The 25,446-nt window shown below is 44.7% G+C and overlaps 1 protein-coding gene across 16 annotated transcripts in view; it reads left to right on the top strand.

Moving 5' to 3' along the window:
• Window positions 1-25,446, top strand: part of MEF2C (myocyte enhancer factor 2C) — a 292,573-nt gene that overhangs the window by 34,328 nt on the left and 232,799 nt on the right. The gene's annotated exons all lie outside the window — the stretch shown is intronic.

Raw genomic sequence — 25,446 nt, forward strand, 5'->3', positions numbered from 1 at the left:
CTAATTTTTTTTCTCTCGCAACTCAAAATTAACCAGGGTTTTTTTTTAAATCTAGAAATATAAATATAAATGTATTTGATTTTTTTTTAAAAAGCGATAGTGAAATTGAGTTCAAAGTTTCTACATATTTTGTTGTTCTAGACTATTGCTAGGAACTTGGTTCATCATGTCTTATATATAAACTTCTGAAACATACAGAAGTCTCATCTCTCCATTAATAAAAACAGTAAGTTCAATCTTGATTCTTTAGTAGAATAGCAAGAGGAATAGTACCAAAATAAAGAATAAAGAAAAAAAAATGGGTCTGTTATGATTGCCAGTTGTTGTCAGGCATTCTAAGCAGATGTTAGAAGTTAGTGAATTCCCCATTCTGTGTTGCTTTCATTATCTGTCTGTCACTCTCTCATTCTGGAGCACGATCTTGAAGCTATGCAGTGATTGTGAGGTAAAGCAGGACTTTTTGCTGGCTGCAGAACTCAAAGTGCCTACAACCTTATCATGAGTTGAGTATCTAATGTCATAATATGCTTGGAGTTGGGAGTATCAAACCTTACAAATGCAGGATGCAGCATGTCTTGTTGCAACTTTTCTTTGTGAAAAATAGCTGTTGAGCATTTAACGAGAATTGTGGAGTACATCAAATACAGCAACCAATAAAGAAGAGATATCTTTTTGGTTATTGTATATTTTTTAAAAAACCCAAAACAAAGCAGGGGGCTGATGTAAGGTTTTGATAAGTATGTGCTCAACCAGTGTTTCTTGGACAGGTATTTCTTCCTGTGCCATAGACCACAGACACAAGTTGAGCAGTGATAGATTGGGGTGTGTGTGTGTGTGTGTTACTTCTTGTTGTATACTATGTAATTTTCAGTGCATTAGAGCAATCAAGTGAAATTAATAATACATCAAAAATTTCCATTTGTAGAGTCTTAAAAGTGTCTTTGAAATAGGGAATGTTCAAGATTTCTATTTCAACTCATGATCATGAGATTCTTTGAGAGTATCGGACAATACTTCTGCTGTTATAATCTGTGCATGACATTGCTGCTTAATTGGCCATGGAAAGCACACACTGCCTTTAGGATTGTTGCGGCATAGTTTAAGATAGTGCCCTGCTTACAATACATTTTGGCAAAGAATTTGGCCCTTGGGAGGGCTGAATGAACTTCAAAGGGTTCTATGTGTTAAAAGTGAAAAGTAGGTATACTACATTAGTAATACCGCTCCGTCATCTATCTAGAAAACCTTGGCAAACAAGAAAAAATGAGGCATCAGAGTTCCTCCTGACCATTTGGCTGGACACTTCTGATGTGGCTGTAGAATTTTGTAGATAACCAGAGGAACATAGTGCATTGCAGTGGGATTGATGTGCATGAACAAAAGGAGTAAAACCCTGAATAATTATCATCATTATTGGTCTGTAGTGTATTTTGGCTAGTGACCAAACAAGGTAGCAGGAAATAAAACTGAATTATCCAGTTTACACCACTTTTAGTATTATAGTTAAAGACACAGAGCCAAAATACCCACAGCTTCAAAAGAAATTAAAAATAAAAAAGGCCTTACAAGGGAGATGTAGTCTGCTTATGCACTTAGAGAATTATTCCCATCTGTCCTTCTTCTATCCATTCAGTAACCTTGTTGCAAGGTTATGATTAGTGGGAAATGGATCTTAATCACCAGTTGTAATGTTTCCCCTTTTTGCTGCAGCTGTTTCAGGCAGGCTAGCACATTGCAAAACTTTGCCTTCAATTTTATCTGCTGCCCAGAGAGAAATTCTTTATATTCACTGCAAGTTCTGGAACTGGAGGGAGAACAAGTGAAGGGAGCTTCAACAGAATCAATTTGCACAGGCATTTTAAAGATAACACCGTCCATTCAAAAAGTATGATGCTTGGTTTGGCTTCTGTCAGCCTAAGCTGCAAGCAGAAGTGAAATAAAAAGTACACATTATAAAGTTTCTTCCTTAAAGAAGGTGGGGGGGAACCCTCCAGTCTGTGTATGTATAAAGCAAGGCATTCAGTCTACAATATGCTGTTGAATTTGTCTAATTAGAATGTGAACATGTTTCTTCAAGGGTTGGGGGTGTGTGCTTTCTTTTCATTAGCTGTGCGTGCCAAGGTATCCATGTGCATTTTATTGTCACCTGTCGCACTCCCAACAGATGCACACAATCTGCTCTGCTGTCACCAGCAGGATTAAGTTTATGAAGAAGATGTTAGAACATGCTACTGTTGCCGTTGCAATTAATGCACTTATCTTCTTCGGAAAAGTAAAAGAATAATAAAGCAATTTTCTGTGGTGAAATGTAGTTGATGATCGCTGAAGGAATACTTCTTGCTGAAGAAGTTCTCCAGATAGGTTGACTCTGTCACTACTTTTCAATTAATGTAATTCTTAATTTCAGCATAGAGGCAGAGGTCTTTCCTCAGCCTATAAAGCAAAGACTCATGTTGCAGCTCCAGCACCAAGGGGAGGGGCAGAGGTGGGCACCCTGCACCAAGTCCTCTATGACTACATATTCTAGCTTAATACGCAAAACTTAGTTGAAATAATAAAACACAGCATTTTTCAGAAAGTGGATAAAAATTGGTTGTAAGAAGCCTTGGCACAGCAAGGGGTAGGGATCCTGGCCATTGACTGTGCCTCCTGCCAGTCGATGATCAGTGGTTGCCTTGGGGTGGCAGGTTTTGGATCCCACTAGGGCAGAAGCCCAGAGGTGGTCTCCCTTGCCACCTGAGCATGCAGGTGATCCCTGGACATGCCCCTGGGCTGGGTGCCTCAGCTGCCCCTCACACCAGGATCCCTTATTGGGATCCCTACACTCAGGAATGAGCACACAGACCACTTTTTCTGAGCAGCATATTTGCTAGGGGATTCTGGACTAAATCCTTAAGATTTGGTGAATAACGTTTATGGCTATGATCCTCATCATGACTATCTAATATGTGCTGCTAAATATGTAATGAATGTTACAAAAGTTACGTGTACAATTCCTGTGAAGTTCTGATTCTAGCTCAGTTCACACTTCAGTTAAGACTGGGCTTCAGGCTGATTAGTTCCCTGAAGCAAAGGATTTTTGTGATGTGTGTACTGTTGTTGATTAGTCTGCACATATGCTGCTATAGTAAGTGGTTCTGAAACCTTGCGGTGAGCTACCCTTGGAAAATGGAGCACTGGGTGAAAGAATGCTATTCAGCTATGAAAGAAATGATCAGTGATGAGATGAGAGGAGCAGAAAGCACTGGACAAACAGAAGAAACGGCTTTTCTTAAAAATTGTGAGATACCAAAAGTATGAAAGTGTGGAATTGTTTATCCTGGAGTCACCGGGATTGCTGGAGAACATAGCCAGAAATCCCTGCTGAATGACACTGAGGATCTGTCTAGGCCAGCATCCTGGTTTCCATAGTGGCCAGCCAGATTCCCTGGCTCTGCATAAGCAGACATGAAGGCAATGGTCATCTACCTTTGCTGAATCACCGTGACTAAAGCACAATGGCATACCGCTTCTGAACATGCAGCTTCACTTTAGTCATCTTGCTGTTATTGCTATACTTATTGTCCAGAGAGACGTAATTATGATGTCTGGACATGCCTAGGTTTCTATTCCTAGAATGCAGTTCTTAGTAGTGTGGAGGTCCTGTTTAAACCAGAACAACGGTGTATGGGGACAGGAGATTATGCGATTTTTCTGACATGAAAAGGTCCTGGGAAGATGCTGTATGCCATGCCATTGAAGCGTACATGTTGTTGTTCAGTCGCACAGTTGAGTCCGACTCTTTGCAACACCATGGACAAAGTCACGCCAGACCCTCCTGTCTTCCACCATCTTCCGGTCTGCTCAAATTTGTGTTTGATACATTAGTAACGTTGTCCAGCTATCTCATCTTTTGCCGTTCCCTTTTTCTTTTGCCTTCTGTCTTTCCCAGCATCAGGATCTTCTCCAGGGAGTGCTCCCTTCTCATTTGGTGGCCAGAGTATTTGAGCTTCAGCATCTGACTTTCCAGGGAACAGTCTGGGTTGATTTCTCTTAGGATTGACTGATTTGATCTTCTTGCAGTCCAAGGAACTCTCAAGATTCTTCTCCAGCACCAGAGCTCAAAAGTATCTATTCTTCCGCGCTCGGCCTTCCTTATGGTCCAGCTCTCACAGCCATACATTACTACTGGGAATACCATCGCTTTGACTATACGGACTTTTGTTGGCAGGGTGATGTCTCTGCTTTTTATTATACTGCCCAGGTTCGCCATAGCTGTCCTCCCAAGGAGCAAACGTTTTTTAATTTCATGGCTACAGTCACCATCTGCAGTGATCTTGGATTCCAGAAATGTGAAGTCTGTCACAACTTCCAAGTCTTCCCCCTCTATTTGCCACAGTGTGATGGGGCCGGATGCCATGATCTTAGTTTTTTTGACGTTAAGTTTCAAGTCTACTTTAGTGCTCTCCTCTTTCACCCTCAACAAGAGGTTCTTTAGGTCCTCCTCACTTTCTGCCTTTAGAGTGGTATCATCTGCATATCTGAGGTTATTGATGTTTTTCCGGTTTGTGCTTCATCCAGGCCAACATTCCGCATGATGTACTATGCATATAAATTAAATAAGCAGGATGACAATATACATCCTTGTCGAACTCCTTTTTCTATTCTAAACTAATCAGTTGTCCCATATACCGTTCTGACCGTTGCTTCTTGACCGTTATACAGGTTTCTCAGGAGACATGTGAGGTGGTCTGGTACTCCCATCTCTTCAAGGACTTGCCACAGTTTGTTGTGATCCACACAATCAAAGGTTTTAGCGTAGTCAATGAAGCAGAAATAGACATCTTTCTGATACTCCCATGCTTTCTCCATAAGCCAACAAATGTTGGCAATTTGATCTCTAGTTCCTCTACCTCTCCGAATCCCAGCTTGAACTTCTGGTAGTTCCCAATCTACATACTGCTGAAGCCTAGTTTGTAGGATCTAACATGACCTTGCTGGCATGTGAAATGAGTGCAATGGTGCAATAGTTTGAACATTCCTTGGCATTACCCTTCTTTGGGATTGAAATATGAACTGACCTTTTTCAGTCCTGTGGCCACTGTTGCGTTTTCCGAATTTGTTGACATAGTGTGTGCATCCCTTTAACAGCATCATCTTTTAAGACTTTTAATAGTTCAACTGGGATACTGTAATCTCTGCTTGCTTTGTTGTTAGTAATGCTTTCTAAGGCCCATTTGACTTCACACTCCAGGATGTTTGGCTTAAGGTCAGCGATTTCACTGTCATGGTTGTCAAGGACACTGAGATCCTTCTTGTATAATTCTTCTATGTATTCTTGCCACCTCTTCCTGATCTTTTCTGCTTGGTAGGTCCCTACCTTTTTTGTCCTTTATCATGGCCATCTTTGCACGAAACATACCTTTGATTTCTCCAATTTTCTGGAAAAGATCTCTTGTTTTTCCCATTCTATTATTTTCCTCTATTGCTTTGCATTGTTCCTTCAGGAAGGCCTCCTTATCTCTCCTTGCTGTTCTCTGAAAATCTGCACTCAGTTGGGTGAATTTTTCCTTTTCATCTTTGCCTTTCGCTTTCCATCTTTCCTCAGCTATTTGTAAAGCCTCATCCATCACTTTAACAGCATCACTTTAACAGTCTTAAAAGATGACTTTGAATAGCTCAACTGGGATACCATCATCTCCACTTGCTTTGTTGTTAGTAATGCTTTCTTCACATTCCAGGATACTGTGATATTGAATGGTTTGCCTTGGATATGGACCAAGATCATTCTGTCATTTTTGAGATTGTATCCCATTACTGCCTTCCTCGCTCTCTTGTTAACTATAAAGGCCACACCATTTCTTCTACGGGACTCTTGTCCACAATAATAGATGTAGTGATCCTCTGAGTTAAATTCATCCATTCCTGTCCATTTTAATTAACTGATTCCCAGGATGTTGATGTTCAGTCTTGCCATCTCTTGTTTGATTACATCCAGCTTCTTGACTCATAGATCTTATATTCAGCGTTCCAATGCAGTATTGGTCTTTGCAGCATCAGACTGTTCTTTCACCATCAGACAGCTGAGCGTCCTTTCAGCTTTGGCCCACTGCTTCACTCTTTCTGTGGTTACTTGGACTTGCCCTCCGCTCTTCCCCAGTAGCATATTGGGCACCTTCTGACCTGAGGGGCTCATCTTCCAGCACCATATCTTTTAGCCTTTTGTTACTGTCCATGGGGTTTTCTTGGCAAGGATACTGGAGTGGTTTGCCATTTCCTTCTCCAGTGGATTGCATTTTGTCTGGGTTCTCAGCTGTAATCTGTCCATCTTGGGTGGCCCTGCATGGCATAGCCCACAGCCTCAGTGAACTGCGCAAGCCCTCTCGCCATGTCGAGGCAGCAGTCCCTGAGAGGGAGCTTATATGTACTGATAAGCTTCCGCTCTCCTGGCTTTCTGCAAACTATGCTGAAAGGAGGGCATTTTAATATAGGTAATAGGGTTATGATATGTTTTAGAAAAGATGCTTTGGTAAAGGGATAAAAATTATGGACTATACTACTGTTTATAGTACATACTGTCAGGTTTACTGTTTAATTTTTGCATAATTTAATATGTCATGTAATGCTTTGCTCTGTTTCCAGATTTCTGCCATCTAAACCCTATTGCACTGTTTATTGGATGTCTCATTTATGTTAATTTAATTGTCTCACACAGTGTGATCCACCTTGATTCTCAGTGAGAAAGGTGGATTACAAATAATATAAATGTAAATCAATAAATATGTAATTTTCTCCAGTGGAGAAAATGAAGTCCTTTAAGACTTATCCAGGTGGACAGCCATGTTGGTCTGAAGCTGTAGAATAGATTTTGAGTCCAGTGGCACCTTTAATACCAACAAAAGTTTATTTAAGATATGAATTTTCGTGTGCATGCATACTTCTTCACATAACTCTGTAAGACTGTCTCAGGTTGGGAAAAATAGCATGTGGAGGGAGGTGTCTCAATCCAAATTAGGTCTCTGCATGCCTGAGAACTGAGGTCTGGCTACATATTTGTCAACCTGAAAAGTGTGGGACATGTGAATTAGCCCCATGAGAAGTTTGGCTTTGAACCTGGGAAACTTTGGAAAAATAAAAGATTCATTGACAACTGTATCACATGGAGCAATTTGGTGGCGGTACACTTAAATGTGTAGCTTGTACCCCTCAATCAGTAACTTATAAATATGACTTTGTAAATATATGTATCATACAGGCATAATAATGAAGGAAGTAGGATTGTCCACATTTCCTTGTCAGGGGTACATTTTGTGAGAAACCAGTTCCCCCCCCCCCCACACACACACAATGGGTTTAGTGCCTTAGATAAGCTACTGTATTCTCAGTCTGATTTTTGCATCTTCAGCATGAGAAAATAATGGTATCTCTCAAAGGGCTATTTTGAGGATGAATAAGAAGAAAGTGCTTTCTAGTGTGGACTAAAGTTTAATAAAAAGATGACCGTAGGCTACCTCCCCTTTTTTTCCATCTGACTGAGCTCTGGGAATGAAGCTTGTGTGGAGGATACCCAATTGTAATAGGTGGTTAGAAAAGTGAGGAGAAAATGCTGACTAATACCACACTTCTAATTTTTGTTGGAAAGCATGAAAACAAAACTTCAAACCGGTACTCAGAAGCAGCCAAAACAAAATGCAAAAACAAAATATGTAATATTGTTTATTAGCTCCCATCAAAATAACACAAAGTAGTGATCAAGTTTTTGAGTTCTCCATAATGGAAATTATTTGTTTTCCACAACCACACTGCCCTTTTCAACCATAAAAACTCCAAGGAGCTCTTAAAATATGTTTACATATATGTAGTGCTATGTGCAGGTCTGAAGATGAATTTTTAGAAGGAGCATAGCGTTTTGTTTTTAAGCAGACTGTTAACATGAAAAATGTATAGGCACAATGCACACATATCGAAGAACAAAATTTGTGTTACAAGTTAATGTCATCCATAATCCTATTATTCTCATTCTTAATGAAAAAACGTCTATCTTTGAATTGGCCTCTTTTCTGAGAAGTTGATTTCTTTGGGCTTTTTCGATAGCTAAAAAATTAATTCTTCAACAGTGGGAAAGCTCCATTAATTCCCCAAATCAAAGACTGTTTTAATGAGCTTAGTGACTTGACTGAATTTAAAGTAGTTGCAGTATACATTTACATAAATTAAATATATTTAAAGAATTTGATCTCTATTTTTAGAGGGATTTAAAATACTGTTCTTCTTTAGAATTGGTTATCATGAATGCAAACCTCAAATTATTCATGGTTATCAAGAAAAGGAAACCTACTATATGCTTTTTTCAAACAAACTCAGGTGATACACTAAAGGAAGTCAATGAGAACAGTCATATTTGTTGTATATTTGGAACTCTTGTCTTCTGTTAAACTAATAATAATATTAATGTGCTTAACTCATGAATATAGGGAAGAAGGATGACTTTGCAAGCTGTAAAGTGATAAGCATTGTAATGTTGTGCAAAGTTACTCTTCTCTAAACCAGTCTGAGATGAGTTGGTCTGGAGTGGAATAACTGCGTAAAATGGCACTGTTGCAGTTGGAAAGCATGAAAATATAATAGTCTTCATGCTGCTGTAGAAGAAATATAAATAATCTCAGGATGCTTTGATTCTATCTATTTTGTATACAAATGCCTAGAAATGAAAGCAAGCCTGGCTAACTGAATATGTGCTTTCCTCCTACTCACACTATGTAGGACCAAATAAATTTTACATGGGAATGTTTATTTACTTTATTTAAATCATTTCAATTCTGCCTTTTCACACAGTTCAGGATTTTCCAAAGTAGCAAACATTAAAATGAAACATTTTAACATTTAAAACATTAAAAGCATGACGGAGACAAAACATAATATAAACACAGGAATGCAAGGACAAGGAGGAGGGCTAATAAGAGTGAGGGAACTCCTAATAAGTGAAGTCTTCAGCCAGTGAAAGACAGTGATGATAGAGGATAACAAATGGATCTTCCTGGTGAGGGAATTCCAAAGGTTTGGTGCCATGGGTCCGCAGGCTCTTTCTCAGGTGGTAACTTGTCCAGCCTCATATGGTAGGGGCACCTAAACAGAACCTCACAAAATGACCAAAGTGATCAGGTAGGTTGATATGAGAATAGATATGTTGGCTTCAGATATGTTGGCTCTGAGTCATACTGGATTGTAAAGTTCTGGAATCAAATTAGAAGCCAGTGTAGATGAACCAAGACAAGAGTGATTCAGTCTCTATGGCCCATTCCAGTCAGCATTCTAGCTGCAGCATTCTGTGCGATGGAGCTTCTAGACCGTCTTCAAGGGCAGCCCCATGTGGAGCATATTGCAGTAATCTAACCTAGATGTTATTGTGGAATGTCCTGCCTGATGGTATCGGAAGGCTCCCACCCTTTCTGCAAACTATGCCAAAAGTAAGAGTGTTTTAATATAGGTTATAGGGTTATGAAATATTTCAGAAAAGATGCTTTGGTAAAGGAATAAAGACTGTGGACTATACTACTACACTTAGTACATACTTTCTGGCCTACTGTGTAATTTTTGCATCTTTTAGCATGTCATGTAATGTTTAGACTCTGTTTTCAGATTTCTACCATCCAAACCCTATTGCACTGTTTGATCTAGACGTTTCTAGGGCATGTTCCATAGTGGATGCATGACTGGATCTCCTGACATTTTTAGTTTTGCTTTTAAGCAATTGTAAGAGGCTTCAGATATTCTTGGAACAACAGCATTGAGGAAAGGACTACTTACCAATATTTATTTTTTTACAAAGCAAAGCATTTCTTCAGCTCCTGAAGTCAGTTTTGGATTTGATTATCATGAATGCAAAACCCAAATTATTCATGGGTATCAAGAAAAAGAAACCCACTGTGTGCTTTTTCAAACAAACTTAGGTGATGATAAACTGAAGCTTAATCACGATGAGTTATGGTTAGCCAGCTGTGGCCTTTTCTAGGCAGAAAAGATCTTACCACTGTGGTTCATGCTGTGGTTGCATCTAGATTAGATTACTGGTGCTCTGCATGGGGCTACCTTTGAGTGGTGTTAGAAAACTTCAATTGTTATACATTCTGCAGCCAGGATGTTGACTAGAGTGGGTCATAGGGACCATATACTGGTAATTGCAGTCTTGGTCTATTACACTGGTTCTTAGTTGGCTTCTGGCCACGATACGAGGTGCTGGTGCTAACCCTTAACGCCCTATATGATTTTGGACCAACATACCTGAAGGACTGCCTACTCCCTTGTGAACCTGCCTGACCACTATGGTAATCTTTGTAGGCCCTACTTAATGTGCTTATTTTCTAGTTTAGGTGGATGGCAACCTGGAAGAGGGCCTTTTTGGTAGTGACACCAAAGCTCTGGAACTCTATCCTAAGGGGAATTCATCTGTCGCTATCTTTCACCAGCAGGTGAAGACTTACTTTGTTCCATTTGATATTCCCTCAGTGATATTCCCTCAGTGATCCCCTTCTTCCTGTCCAATATTTTAATTGTTTTAATGTGTTTGTATGCATTTTTTCTGTTTGTAATGATTGTGTTTGTGTTTTGAGGGGTTGGTTTTAAAAATGTATTTTATTATGTACATTTTAAATTTGTTAGTTGCCTTGGTGGCCTTTGTGAAGGCAGAAAGGTGGGGAATAAATCTTGTAATTAATTAAAATAATTAAAATAATATACTGGATGCAAACAATGTGGGATATCTAACCGTGGCTCTCTGCATAAAGGCATCTGTTGGAAGAGTTTTGCCACTTGCCACTTCTGTCTTCTCTTTTCTCTGTTCTCCTGAAGTATCTATTCCTAGCTATTCATTACGCTCTGGAGAGGTGTAGATACTTTTATACATGTACACAATTTCCATTGCTTCAAGAGACTCTAACTGCATAACTTGCCTTCTTCGACTATACTAGTAGCCAAGTGAAAGTAAGAGTTACTGGGATGTTAACTATGTGTAATTCTATGCCTGCCTTTGGTAATATGGAGACAGTAATATGGGTTCTTGGTTGAGTTCCACCCCAAGTACTCAGAATAACTTGAGTATGCCATGATGATCTGTATCCTATGCATGGAACTCTTGTATTTCCCTTAATCGGTTATTGAGGTTTACTGGTTTCCAGTTGTCTCAGTGATTAAGCATCTCTTTCATATTGTTAGGCTTTTTCCATAGGTGTTATAATGTTATATATTTAAACTACTATGGAATTTAAAAACAACAGTAGCAATTTCTATCTGCTAATTCTTGGCTCATATATAAATCAGAATCCTCCTTCACTCAGTTTGTCGTGTAGCAGTATCTGAACCCCGCCCCCCTTCTTATTGGTTTTACTGGAGCGCTTGAAGCTTCATTATCTTGATGTCAGTATTGTTTCCTTTGACTGGCAGCAGCTCTGAAGTCTCAGATCAGAGTCTTGTATTACTTATTAGTAATAACTTATCAGTAATATTACCAGATCCTTTTAATGAAGATGCTGGGTATTGAACCTTGGATTTCTGTATGCAAGTAGATGCTCTAACTCTGCAACAGCCTTATGATAATCCTTCTTGGCAATAAGAGGCCAAAAAAGTTTTGATCTTTAATTAGTGTTGTGAATGAAAGATTACCACACTCAATGCTGTACACAAATTATTTACAATCTCACAAATCAGTGGTAGTGTAAAAGGCTACATAGACCTTAATGATTGAGGAAACAAACAAGAAAATTCCTTCCTGGACCCAATGAAGAGAGAAAGCTAGAGTATTTCCAATGAAAGCAGAGAGATTTATTATTTTATTGCACTGGGTTGCTACTGTCCACATTCTGAGGATGAATGTGCTGCTGGTCTCTTGAAAGCCAGAAAAGTCTGGGCCAGCAGCGTGTTGCCACCCAACAAAATAACTGTGCCATGCCAAGAACACTCCTCAACTAAGGAAACAGAGATATCGGGGAAAGAAAGATATTTTCAACCACAAATTGACTTGACAGTGTGCCTGTAAAATGTTTATTTCTGGACATTTATGTGAATGATTCTTACTCTTTTTTGATATCTGATGTGAAGTCTGAGTCAAAATTGGTGTACATCTGAATTAGCCTCTTAAGGTAAACTAGCTTGAATAAGATCTGGCAAAAGAAAACAAACACATAATTCTATATTGTATGTGTGTGTTTTCCTCATAGAAATAGATTTTGTCATCATCATAGATAATAATTCCCCTATGCAGAGAACATCATGCGGAATGCTGGCCTGGATGAAGCACAAGCCGGAATTAAGATTGCCGGGAAAAACATCAACAACCTCAGATATGCAGATGACACCACTCTAATGGTAGAAAGTGAGGAGGACCTAAAGAATCTCTTGTTGAGGGTGAAAGAGGAGAACACTAAAGTAGGCTTGAAACTCAACATCAAAAAACCTAAGATCATGGCATCTGGCCCCATCAGACCTTGGCAAATAGAAGGGAAGTAGTAACAGACTTCACATTTCTGGGATCCAAGATCACTGCAGATGGTGACTGTAGCCATGAAATTAAAAGACGTTTACTCCTTGGGAGAACATCTATGGCGAACCTGCCAACAAAAGTCCGTATAGTCAAAGCGATGGTATTCCCAGTAGTAATGTGTGGCTGTGAGAGCTAGACCATAAGGAAGCCCGAGCGCAGAAGAATAGATGCTTTCGAGCTGTGGTGCTGGAGAAGACTCTTGAGAGTCCTTTGGACTGCAAGAAGATCAAATCAGTCAGTCCTAAGGGAAATCAACCCAAACTGTTCGCTGGAAGGTCAGATGCTGAAGCTCAAATACTTTGGCCACCAAATGAGAAGGGAGCACTCCCTGGAGAAGATCCTGATGCTTTGAAAAACAGAAGGCAAAAGAAGAAGGGGATGGCAAAAGATGAGATGGCTGGACAGTGTTACTGATGTAACAAACACAAATTTGAGCAGACTTCAGAGGATGGTGGAAGACAGGAGGGTCTGGTGTGACTTTGTCCATGGGGTCGCAAAGAGTCGGACTTGACTGTGCGACTGAACAGCAACAAGAGTAACCAAATGGAGTGCTCTCATTGGCTTAGAGTTGCACACTACAAACCATGTCTGGCCTCCCATTGGTTTATGTTTATGTTTAATTCGATTTATACCCTGCCCTCCCCACCAAGGCGGGCTCAGGGTGGCTTACATCAGAGTCATAGCGTGCTATGATCACAGTCATAAAACAATAAAACCATTTAAATATATAAGTTAAAACACATAGATTAAAACAATATACAGCTTGGTGCTAACACATTAGATGTTCCTCATAGTTCCAGGATGGCGCTTGTTCCAGAATTCTCCTTTGGTAGGTTGAAGGCTTGCTGGAAGAGAACGATCTTACAGGCCTTGTGGAACTGGGCAAGGTCTCGCAAGACCCTAAGCTCTTCCGGCAGTTGATTCCACCAGGACGGGGCTGCCACTGAAAAGACCTGATCCCTGGTGGTCACTAATCTCGCCTCCCTCAGCCTGGGAATCACTAGGAGATGTTGGGATCTAGATCTTAGTACCCTCTGAGGAACGCGTGGGGACAGATGGTCCCTCAAGTAAATGGGTTCTTGGCCATACAGGGCTTTAAAAGTAATAACTAGCACCTTGTAACGAATCCGGCACACTATTGGTAGCCAGTGCAGTTCCTGCAGCGCTGGTTGTATGTGCTCCCACTTGGGTAGCCCTAATAGCAGCCTAGCAGCCACATTCTGCACTAGCTGGAGTTTCTGGGTTCGCGACAAAGGCAGCCCCAAGTAGAGGGCATTACAATAGTCCAAGCTCAAGGTGACCATTGCATGGATCACAGTTGCCAGGTCGCAACGGTCGAGGAAGGGAACCAACAGTTTTGCCCGCCTCAGATGAAAAAAGGCAGATTTCGCAGTTGCTGCTATCTGGGCTTCCATTGACAGGGAGGCTTCCAACAGCACCCCCAAACTTCTGACCATTGACAGTGGTGCCCCGTCAAAGGCTGGTAGGAAGATTTCCCTGCCCAGGCCACCGCGACTTTGGTAAAGGACCTCTGTCTTCGTTGGGTTCAGCTTCAGTTGGCTCACCTTAAGCCAACCAGCCATGTATTTCAACGCCTGATCCAGGTTTTCTGGGACAGCGCCAGGCTGTCTGTCCATCAGTAGATAGAGCTGGGTGTCATCAGCGTACTGATGGCAACCCAGCCCATACCTCTGGACAATCTGGGCAAGGGGTCGCATGTAAATGTTAAACAACATTGGGGATAGAACCACCCCCTGAGGCACACCGCAATTAAGCGGGTGTCTCTGGGACGACTCTCCCCCAATTGTGACACCCTTTGTCCCTGACCACATAGGAAAGAGAAAAGCCACTGTAAGGCTAGCCCCTGAATCCCTGCGTTGGTGAGGCAGTGGACTAGCAACTGATGGTTGACCGTATCGAACGCAGCCGATAGGTCTAACAATATCAGTACCGCTGAGCCATCTCGATCCAGATGGTTGACTCTCCTGCCCCTACTGCAGGCCTGGAAATTTTGGACAAATTACCAAAACAGTTTTACCTCAGAGACAGACACATCACCATAATATGACTAGGTGGCAAGGCCCGGCCCTGCTGGGAGTGTTTCTTCAAAGGCATCGCTGCCATCTCTTTCTTTGCACTCCCTCTCTCTCATCTCCCCTAGGTCTTGCCCCTAGTCAGAGGCTGTTGGTAGGCAACCAACTTCTGTCAGTAAAGGGAGAGGCATAGGTGAATAGAAAGGCATATAGTCCACTCTCCAAAGCAGTTCTTTTCTCCAGTGTGTGTGTGTGGGGGGGGGGAGAGATCAGTTGTCTGGAGTTCAGTTGTGATCCCAGGAGATTTTCAGGCTCCACATGGAGGTTGACTACCCTAGGCCTGGCAGCACCCTCTGGGTGACTTGATGCCACCTGGCTGGCATAATTAGGCCTGACTGCTTGCTTCTGTTCAGCAGCAGCCCTGCTATGGCAGCCAATGTAACTTAGCAGTTGCCAAATCCAAATGGGAAATTCCTGGAGATTTGAGAGGTGGAGCCTGGAGAGGGTGAGTTTGAGAAGGGGTGGGACTTCAAGCAGGAGTCATGCCATAGACTCCACCCTCCAAACCAGCCATTTCCTCCTGGAGAACCACTGTTGCCAATTTCCAGGTGAAAGCTGGAGATCATTCAGAATTATAACTGTGCTCCAGATGGCAGAGATCAGCTCCCCTGGAGGCTGGAGCAGGGAATGAATGCTTTTACATGGGTGGGAAGACAGCAAGAGTGGGGGGGGCACTCACCCAGACACTCTTTCTAGAACCCATTGTATTTTTCTTCACAACAGGACTTATTTCATGTGTTGTGTGTGTGTAATATTATATTACAGATGTACAGGATATTGTGAAAGATTTGTGAGCCCTGGAGATCACTTGCAATTTCTGTAAGAACACCAACTCCCACCTTGAGATTGATAAGCTTAGGTATTTAACTCTGATTTCTCACCTTTTGTGGCAACTGCTTGCACTTGTTTTGCATTCCTGTTTATTAAAAAGAACATCCTATTTTCAAATTGTACAACTTAGAATTGTAAAAATACAAAATACAGCAATTAAACTGAAACAACAAAGCTCAAAATAGGACAAATTAACAATAAAATCCTTTTAAAATATAGAACTAATCAAAAGTGAATTTAGCAAAAGCACCGAAATAAAGTAAGAGTCCAGTAGCACCTTTAAGACCAGCAAAGAGAACCAGTGTGGTATAGCGGTTAAGTGTGATGACTCTTATCTGGGAGAACCAGGTTTGATTCCCCACTCTTCCACTTGCACCTGCTGGAATCGCCTTGAGTCAGCCATAGCTCTGGCAGAGGTTGTCCTTGAAAGGGCAGCTGCTGTGAGGGGGGCGGAAATGTCTGCTGGGCACTTCATTATTCCCTATGTGGAGATCGATTCTTATAGGATATAATGGGGAATTGATCAGGAGGTATTGGGGGCTCTGGGGGGCCCCCTGTTTTTTGAGGTAGAGGCACCACTCTCTTGAGTGTGCTGGTTTAGTTGGATCAGTTGTAGAGTCCCTGCTTCTTCTACTTGTTTATTAGAATTGTAGATGTCATAAGCTCCTTTGTCCTGAAACCAGTTGCTCCCATACATGTACATTCTTGCTATTAAATGTGTGTTGTTTTGATCATGCACTTCTCTTCTATGTGAACTTGAGAGAATGAACCTAAGTACTCTGTTCCTAATTTGCAAGCAAATGGGAACATTATACTGCAGATCCTCAAATTGCTTGTGGATGTGCCTGAACTGGGTACAGTATGCATTTTCTTGAACATCTTTTTTAAAGGTGCTGTTTTATATTCTCTCCCCCACCCATGGAGTAAAACTACTTTATAGGAGTTTTTATTCAACCAGATTATGTTCCTAGTATAAGCTTTTTCATTCAGTCTAGGCACCTTAAGTAACACTAACTGCAGTTGTAAATTTGTATGTCACTTTATCATTTTTGCCCATAATTTAGACAATGGTAGCCCTTATAAATATGCAAGCATACATGAAAAACAATTTCTTCCATGTGGTTATACAAGGGAAAATTAGGGAAACAACCGAGGAAAAATTAAATCCCTTTGCTCCTTGCAAGATATGATGAATGCAGGCATTTTACATTTAAATACTTTGGAATGATTTGCCAGCAGCCTCTGTTTCCAAAGTGGAGAGACCACCCTCTTCAGTGGTGAAATTTTTTCTCTTTGCTAGCTTAGTCATAGCAATTCTTGGATACAGACAGCTTGCTTTGTGAAGCTGTCCCAATATGTGTATTATTCGTGGATAATGGCCCACCAAAGAGACTTGGTGTGCTTGTAATGATAGGTTAAGGTTAGAACTTTAAGGCCAGCTAAGCTTGCCAGTCCCCAGGTCACAGCCGGGGGTTCTCCTGCTTTCCCAGACTCCTTCCCGCCCCCAGTCAGCTGGTCGTCGGAGGGAAGCCCCTCCCCCACAGCCACCATGTGACTTTCCACCTCCGGAGGCTTCAGTCTCCGATTGGAAAGGCTTCCTCTTGGGATGGTATGTCTGTGTTACCTTGAAGTTGGCAGCAACTCGTGAATAGAGATGCCAATCCCTCGCTTCAGTCGCCAGAAAAGGGGGGGGGGAGGGAAATGTCTGCTAGGCACTTCATTATTCCCTATGTGGAGATCGATTCTTATAGGGTATAATGGGGAATTGATCTGGAGGTATCGGGGGCTCTGGGGGGGCTGTTTTTTGAGGTAGAGGCACCAGATTTTCAGTATAACATCTAGTGCCTCTCCCCAAAATACCCCCCAAGTTTCAAAACGATTGCACCAGGGAGTCCAATTCTATGAGCCCCAAAAGAAGGTGCCCCTATCCATTATTTCCTATGGAAGGAAGGCATTTAAAAAGGTGTGCTGTCCCTTTAAATGTGATGGCCAGAACTCCCTTGGAGATCAGTTATGCTAGTCATACCCTTGCTCCTGGCTCTTCCCCAATGTATCCTGGCTCCACCCCCAAAGTCTCCAGATATTTCTTGAATTGGACTTGGCAACTCTAAGGGCGGCCTGGTATAAAATTTTCTTAAAACTCTATTTTGATTTGAGAAGCCCGGGAAGCATTTATCCTGAAATTTCTCTACCAACCTCAACATTAGTTCTCTGTATGGTATTCACCGAGTAGAACCTGTGATACTTACATTTTTGTTAAAGGTATGTGTCTGTACAGAGATGAACACCCTCTCTGATTCAATTGTATATATTAAACTGATCTCTAAAGTGTTAGAGGTACCATAGTGTGTGGTCCTATAAGGTTTTGCTTGAAACCGATATTAACATTTTATACATTATTCAGCAATTTAAGAGAGGAACTTCCTTGCTGTGTTGAAACTTCAGTTTCTGTAATATGTGATTTCATTCTAAAATGGTGTAGCCCACATCCCTTTGAAGTCTGTAAGCTAAAATCAAATCAACTATTTTTATAGTGCTTTACTCATGATAAGACTACTGAATGGTTTTATTCCAATTATTAATTACAAATGTTTGTATATTACAGGCAATCAAAATTTTAATCAAATTTTCAGATAAGGAAAACTTAGTTTCAGACTTAGACAAGTTTTCAAGTACATATTTTTGTAATGTTTAATGGTTTTAAGGTTTTAACTGTTTTAAATGTTTTAATTGTTTATATATTTAAATACTTGTTTAATTTTATGTATGACTATTTGTTGGGAGCTGCCCTGAGCCACTTGTGGGAAGGGTGGGATATAAATCATAAATAAATAAATAAATAAAAAATAATGGCTGCTTTAAAATGCATTCATTTTCTTATGAAATGTTCTAGAAAGATTTACTGAGAAGTATAATTCAGAAGTTTATTATTGCCAGGGCTTTTTTTCGGGGGGGAACACAGTGGAATGGAGTTCCAGAATCTCTTAATGCAAACAAAATTCTCAAAAAATATTTAAAAGTTCATGAGGGGCACCCATGTGCTTCTCCTTCATTTCCCTCTTGAGAGTTCCAGCACTTCCCCCCCCCCAAAAAAAAAGAAAAGAAAAAAAAGCCTTGATTATTGCTCAGGTTTTTGTTGACCAGCAGCTTTGTTTTCCTTTCAAATTCAGAAAAGGGACAGTGGACCAAACTATATGTTATAATAAAAGACCATTTAAAAATTGCAGTTTCTGTTCCTCTTGAACTGTTGTTCTGATCAAAATTTACAAAGACATCCATGATCCAAAAGGGAGAAAAAAATACAGGTGGATGATTTTTGGATCAAAACAGCAACTCAAGAGGAAAGGTTTAAGTACTCCTTTGCACACTATCTCTTCTGTATCTTCTTCGTGGTCTCTGTGCATCACACTGATGGGAGTTAGGCGCCTGCGCCGATCTCGATCGGTAAACTTAAAAGCTGCGGATTTCCGCGCCGACGTCCCAGTGCGCATGCCCAGGAGCCCCCACCGCGCATGCTCACTGCGACGGGCACGGACATCCCGCCAGTTCTCTTCTGACCGCCGCGCTGATCAGTCGATCTACTTGCTTCGGTCGGTGAACTTTTTTCCCTTTCTTTGGATAGCATAGTTAGCTGTAGATAGTTTTTCGTAGTTATAGTTGTAGTTGTTAGTTAGTATTAGCTGCTTGTTTTTGGGGGCGTGTGGGTGGAACGCGTTGGTTTTTGTTCCTTCCCCCCCCTCCCCTGTCTTCCCGCCTTTCTGGCGTATGGAAAGGCGGTGGGGATTTTTTCGGCGGTGCTCCAAGTGCGGGAGCAAAATAGCTCCACCTGACGGGCATTCTCTCTGCCTCCTGTGCCTTGGAGAACAACATCGCCCCGACTCTTGCACGCACTGTGCAAAATTCTCTAGACAGACCCGAAAGAACAGAGCGGCGAGGCTTGCGGCGGCCCTCATGGAGCAAACCTTGTCTCCGGTTTGTTCTTCGGCGGAAAAGACAGACCAGCCTGTCGCTACCGACCCGCCATCGACATCGACGTCTTCGATGGTCGATACCGAGCGCCCTCTTTCCGACGCCGAACGGCACGTGAAACGCACTGCCCCGGCTCCTTTGTTGGACTCCTCTATGCCAGCTAAGCGGTTTAAAGAGGATAAGGGCTTGGAGGGCGAGAGGAAGAAGAAGGCGAAAAGGCTGGATAAGCCGAAGCCGAAATCCTCATCCTTCGTCGCTCCCGTCTCCCCTACGGACCCGACGGCTCCGATCATACCGCCGCTGAAGCTGCTTGCCTCTCCGATTCGGCCGCTAGCATCGATGTCGACGGAGCTCGTCATCTCCTCCGACTCCGACCAGGAGATCGAGCCCGGCCAGCGTCCCGACATCGATCCACCGTTTCGACCCTGTCCTCGACCCTCCCATAGTCCACACTCTCGGGACCGAGAGAGAGAACCCAAGGACCGATCGCCTAGGAGCCGCTCTCCTCGAAGCCGAGACCCTGCGCAGATCCCATGGGACCAGAGGCAATGGCAATATCTGTATGGGGCCTACCCCATGCAGCCGTCTTTCCCATGGCTCCCTCCTCGTCAGCCTGATTGGGATCAATCCTCCGACGCCTCCTACCGGTCTCGGACATCTTACCGTCCTCCATGCCGTCCACCCTCCGCTTCGGTGTCGAAGGCTCCCGACGTCGAGGACGCTAGACCATCGGCTCGGCATAGAGCCCCAGTAGAGAAGCCGAAGCCGAAACTTCCGGTGTCGCCGCCCGACCCGCATCTATCGGATCGTTCGGACTCACCTGCCAGATCGTCCAGGTCGCATGAGGCCTCGTCGGCTGACGAGCAAGACACTTCTTCACCTGGGGAACCCTCCCCTTCACAGAAGACGTCCGAGGAACAACCAATCTCCCCGTCGGAGGACTTAAAATCATACGGGGACTTGGTTAAGCGCATGGCCCAGTCACTATCTCTCACCACGGTGCAACCCGAACCGGTCATCACCAACACGGTGTTCAACATCGTTCAGAGGGATACCTCCACCGCGGTGGCCCTGCCTTTGACCAGTGTCATGATGCATACGGCTAAGGCTTCGTGGGATAAACCCATGTCGATGCCAGTATCGTCTAGACGCCTGGATCATATGTACCGAATCCAGGAAGCCAGGGCGGAGTTCCTACATAATCATCCTCGTTCGAACTCCATCGTTGTCTCGTCGTCTTCGCAAGCCAAAAAGACGCACTCCACTCCTCCTGATAAAGAGGGGAAGAAATTAGACTCTATGAGCAGGAGGCTGTACTCTGCTGGGTCTTTGGGCGTTAAAATCACCAACTACGCGGCCTGTATGGGCTGTTACCAATATGGCCTTTGGGACCAGGTTTCTACGCTCCTCCCCAGCCTTCCCGAGCAGACCAAGGTCGCCCTCCGCAGACTGCAGAAGGAAGGTATGCTGCTAGCAAAGCAACAATTGAACTCCTCCAAACACTCGGGCGACACCTGCGCGAAGACACTGACGACCGCCATCGCGCTACGCCGCCACTCCTGGCTCAGATCTACGGCCCTCCAACATGATACCCAGGCCTATATAGAGGACTTGCCGTTCGATGGCTCTGGTCTGTTTAGTGCAACCACCGACTCGGTGTTGCAAGAAATGGATAAGAGCATCAAAACGTCGAGGAACCTGGGGGTCTCCGCCGCACGGCCTCAGTCAAAACGACAAGGACCAAAGCCTTGGAACAGGAAACCGTTTCCCAAGTCGCCGGACCAGCCATGGCGCCCCAAGTCTGCTTCGCCATACTCCAAGCAGCAGTACACCCCCAAGCCGAAATACTCTCCTCCAGCTGGCCAGCCCTCTAGGCAGAAGGGTTCCAAGCAACCCAAGCAGGGCCTTTGACTGCCTCCCGGCCCTCCTCCCGTGCCCTTCCCCTTCCTCGGACCGTACCTGCCTCTTCCCATATTTGAAGGCCTGGGCGACCATTACGAACGACAAATAAGTCCTCGGCATCATTCGAAGAGGTTATGTTATAGAGTTTTACCAGCACCCTACTACCCCCACTTTCGTTTCTACCAACCCCACGGACACGTTGAGGGAAGAAGTCGTATCCCTTCTCCAGAAGGATGCTATCGAGCGAGTGCCCTCAGACCAGAGCAGGCTCGGGTTCTACTCCCGGTATTTTATAGTACCCAAGCGGGGCGGTGGCCTACGGCCCATCATGGACCTCCGGGCCCTGAACTTATTCATCAGCTATCACAAGTTCCGGATGACATCTCTGCCGAGCATCCTTCCCCTCCTAAACCACGGGGATTGGATGGCCACGTTAGACTTGAAAGACGCCTATTTCCACGTGTCTATTCACCCTTTCCACCGGAAATTCCTTCGATTTACAATTGGCTCAGACCACTTCCAGTATCGGGCCCTCCCCTTTGGCCTCTCTATGGCCCCCAGGGTCTTTACAAAGACTATGGTGGTGATTGCAGCCTTCCTACAGCTACAGGGCATCACCCTGTTTCCGTATATCGACTGGTTGCTAGTCGCACCTTCTCGAGAGACTCTGTTGTGCCACATCACCGCTACCCTCGCACTGCTGCAGAACCTGGGCTTACAGGTGAACCACAAGAAATCTCGGCTCCAGCCCTCGCAGAGGGTCCAGTTTATCGGTGCCATCCTGGACTCCCGGGTCTGCAGGGCGTTCCTGCCGCCAGATCGGGCGGCCGACATTATTCGGGCGGTGAAGACTCTCCAGGAGTGTCCGGTCGCCTCCGCCCGCCAACTGCAGCGGCTGTTAGGCCTGATGGCCGCTACAATCTCGGTGTTGGTTTTTGCGAGGCTTCGCATGAGGCCTCTTCAACTTTGGTTCCTGGCCCACTTCCAAACCGGGAGGGACTCGCCAGAGCGCCGCCTGACTCTCCCACCAGAGATCCTGCATTCCCTCGACTGGTGGACGCGGAGGACTCATTTGCTAGAAGGAGCTCCCTTCCACAAGGAACCTCCTGCCCTCACGATTACCACGGACGCATCCCTGTGGGGCTGGGGGGCGCATATGAAGGGGTTTTGTGTGGGGGACCGATGGCCCCAATCCCAGGCAAGCAACCACATCAACTTCCTGGAGCTCCTAGCAATATTTCACGCGGTGAGATCCTTCCACGAATTCCTGCGGAACAAGACGGTGGCAGTTCTGACGGACAAAACCACGGCTATGGCGTACGTGAACCGACAGGGCGGCACAGTTTCCCGCCGACTCTGTGGCCTAGCCTTAGCTCTGTGGGACATGTGCATTGCCCTGGGAGCCTCACTGGTCGCCACTCACCTCCCCGGGAACTTGCACACCCAAGCGGACTTTCTCAGTCGGGGAGGCGCTGCCGGGCACGAGTGGGAGATCAATTGGACCTTTCTGCGCCCTGTCTTCCTGGCGTGGGGGACTCCGGAGCTCGACGTGTTCGCCACCAGGGTGAACAGGAGGTGCCCTCTCTTCTGCTGCAGGTGCGGGGCAGACCCGCTGTCCCTCGGGGATGGACTCCTGGTGCCTTGGACAAGGCACAAGGTTTATCTCTTCCCTCCGCTGCCCCTGATCACCAGGGTGATCCAGAAAATCATCAGAGAATGACCAGAGGGCATTCTTGTGACTCCCTGGTGGCCCAGGCAACATTGGTTTCCCCTGCTCCTTCGCCTGACCGGCGGGGTGTATCACCACTTCCCGCAGGACCCGGACTTGTTGCTACTGCACGGAGGGCAGGTGGTGCACCACGACATACCGCAACTGAAGTTGACGGCATGGCGCCTCCAGTAGAGTCCTTGTCAGAAAGGGCCCAGTTCGTGATGCTAAATAGCAGGAAACCCTCCACTCGTAGAGCGTACTCCTACAAGTGGGGAGTGTTCAATTCTCTTCCTCTCGGTCTAGCGACCCAGTGACAGCAGGCCTGCCGGTCATCTTCGACTTCCTACTATCCCTACTGGACAGGGGACTCTCGGTCTCCTCCGTCCGAGTGTACCTCGCGGCCATTTCTGCGCACCATTCGCAGTTGGATGGGCATACTGTGTTTGCCCACCCGGACACTAAGCGCTTCCTGAGAGGGGCTATTAGGCTGTATCCGGCAGTGAAACAGTTGGCTCCAGCCTGGGACTTGACTCTGGTTCTACAAGCCCTCTCGGGGCGACCTTTCGAGCCCATGGCTACGTGCTCCCTTCAGCTGCTAGCTTGGAAGACGGCCTTCCTGGTAGCCATAACCTCGGCTCGATGGGTAGGGGAGCTGGCAGCCCTGCGTTGCGATCCCCCCTACTTGTGTTTCTCGGAGGACGGAGTGCGTTTACGACCTGACATCACCTTCCTCCCAAAGGTAGTGTCAGCATTCCACCTCGACCTGGAGACGTGCCTTCCAGTCCTTTTTCCCAACCCGTCCAATGAGGATGAGCGTAGACTGCACGCCCTGGACGTAAAAAGGGCATTAGCCTTCTACCTGCATCGAGTCAAGCCCTTTCGGAAAGACCCCAGGCTCTTCGTATCCTATGTCCAGCCTTCCCTGGGGCATAGGATTTCGGCCCAGAGGTTGTCCAAATGGATAACGGAGACTATTAAGCTCTGCTACCTGTTACGCAAGAGGCCCTTGCCCGGGCCCATCAGGGCTCACTCCACCCGAGCGATGGCGACTTCGGCTGCCTTCATGCGGGGCATCCCACTACAGGACATCTGTAGAGCTGCGACCTGGTCCTCTGGGCACACCTTCGTACACCACTACGCGCTGGACCTACGAAGTCGGGGCGATTCGGCTCTGGGCCGAGCAGTGTTGCAGTCTGCTTCCCGTTGATGGACCGTGGCACCCACCTCCAGGTATGATTGTGGCTTGCTAGTCTCCCATCAGTGTGATGCACAGAGACCACGAAGAAGATAAACAGGTTTCCTACCTGTAACTGATGATCTTCGAGTGGTCATCTGTGCAGTCACACTCCCCGCCCTCCTTCCCCGCTGCGACCGGTCCATCTCTGGGCTGACGTGGCGGTCAGAAGGAACTGGCGGGATGTCCGTGCCCGTCGCAGTGAGCATGCGCGGTGGGGGCTCCTGGGCATGCGCACTGGGACGTCGGCGCGGAAATCCGCAGCTTTTAAGTTTACCGATCGAGATCGGCGCAGGCGCCTAACTCCCATCAGTGTGACTGCACAGATGACCACTCGAAGATCATCAGTTACAGGTAGGAAACCTGTTTAATTCCTTCTCCACCTGGAATATCAAATTATAAATTCTTGCTAAAAGTTTCTGAATAGCACATAACCAATGAGCCTTTCTTTTTTTTTTTAAAGCCAAATAAATAATGCTTTATTAACAGGTCTTGAAATTAATTTACACAGTTCCTTATCTAAGGTTTTTTTTTCTCACGTTCTAAAGAATTTAAATAGATTGTACACTAGAAATGTTCTACTTGTATCAGACAAAAAGAATACTATCATGTCTAAGATGTTATAAGATACTAAAAATAAAACAGTCTGGGATAGGGTTGCCAAGTCCAATTCAAAAAATATCTGGGGACTTTGGGGGTGGGGCCAGGAGACATTGGGGTGGAGCCAGGAACAAGGGTGTGACAAGCATAATTGAACTTCAAGGGAGTTCTGGCCATCACATTTAAAGGGACAGCACACCTTTTTAAATGCCTTTCTTCCATAGGAAATAATGAAGGATAGGGGCACCATCTTTTGGGGCTCATAGAATTGGACCCCCTGGTCCAATCGTTTTGAAACTTGGTGGGTATTTTGGGGAGAGGCACTAAATGCTATACTAAAAATCTGGTGCCTCTACCTCTTAACATAGCACCCCCAGAGCCCCCAATACCCGTGGATCAATTCCCCATTATTCCCTATGGGGATTGTTCTCCATAGGGAATAATAGAGTGCCCAGTAGACATTTCCTCCCCCCCCATGCTTTCTAAAGTGGGGGGGGAGGGCCTCCAAACCAGGGAATCCCCTGCCTCCCCCCTCTCTCTCACACACAAATACTTACTGGGTCTTGTTCCTGCAGAACTTTACTTCATCTGA

The sequence above is a fragment of the Heteronotia binoei genome, chromosome 4 (assembly GCF_032191835.1).
Source record: "Heteronotia binoei isolate CCM8104 ecotype False Entrance Well chromosome 4, APGP_CSIRO_Hbin_v1, whole genome shotgun sequence".
NCBI lineage: Eukaryota > Metazoa > Chordata > Lepidosauria > Squamata > Gekkonidae > Heteronotia > Heteronotia binoei.